The 893-nt window shown below is 35.1% G+C and overlaps 1 non-coding gene across 1 annotated transcript; it reads right to left on the bottom strand.

Moving 5' to 3' along the window:
* Window positions 1-500: 500 nt before the first annotated feature.
* On the bottom strand, window positions 501-609 carry LOC132541073 (U6 spliceosomal RNA). The gene has a single exon (XR_009552255.1). It is a non-coding gene; the product is annotated as a U6 spliceosomal RNA (small nuclear RNA).
* Between the last annotated feature and the right edge of the window lie 284 nt (window positions 610-893).

The raw sequence follows: 893 nt of genomic DNA on the forward strand, positions 1-893 counted from the left end.
ATACTCACTTTAAATTTTATTTCTGAGGTTGGGCAGTGGTGCACCCAATTGAACACACATTACCATGTACAAAGACTGGGGTTCAAGTTTGCTAGTCTCCACCTGTAGAAGAGAGGTGGATTTGAAGAGCTGTGAAACAGGTCTTCAGGTATTTCTTTCTCTCTCCCTCTCTCTCTCACCGTATCCTTCAGATTTCTTTTTATCCTATCCAATAAATCAATAAAAAAGTGAATAAATAAATAATTATATTTTTTTAAAAACTTTTTCCTTTTGCCTGGGTACCTGACTGGAGTTAAATTCTATTATTTCTCAGGCCCAAGACACAATTGCAGGTCTGGGACTTTGCTGTCCTCTAAGAACTGCCCTTTGTCAACTGCCTCTGAAATTGCTTGTTCACAGGTTCTGTCTTCCACTTTATTGCTTTATTCTCTGATGTGGAGGTTCACATATTCCACGAGTTTCCTGGGAAAGCATTGGTAAGAGACATAGTGTTTATATTTTAGCCTATGGGATGCTTGGTGAATTTGCATGTCATCCTTGCAAAGGGCCTATGTTAATCTTCTCTGTACCCTTCCAGTTTTAGGATATGTGTTACCAAAGTGAGAACAGAGAGAAAATATTTTGAAATTTCACAGCTTAAAAGTTTTTAATATTCTACTCTTATATTTGATGCATATTTATAGTTTGCCTGGGTATGGAATTCTACATGAGAAATAACTTTCAGAATCTTGAAGGCTGTTTTTTAAATTGTCCTAGTTAAGTGCTATTCTGATTTATAGATTGGTTGCATTAATATAGTCTTTGTTTTTTTTTCTGAAAGTGTTTACTTTTTATTTAATCTTCACGCCTTAAAATTCCTAATCCTAAATACCATCAGAATTAATTTTCTCCAC

This window comes from Erinaceus europaeus, chromosome 10, assembly GCF_950295315.1.
Source record: "Erinaceus europaeus chromosome 10, mEriEur2.1, whole genome shotgun sequence".
NCBI classification, from domain to species: Eukaryota; Metazoa; Chordata; class Mammalia; order Eulipotyphla; family Erinaceidae; genus Erinaceus; species Erinaceus europaeus.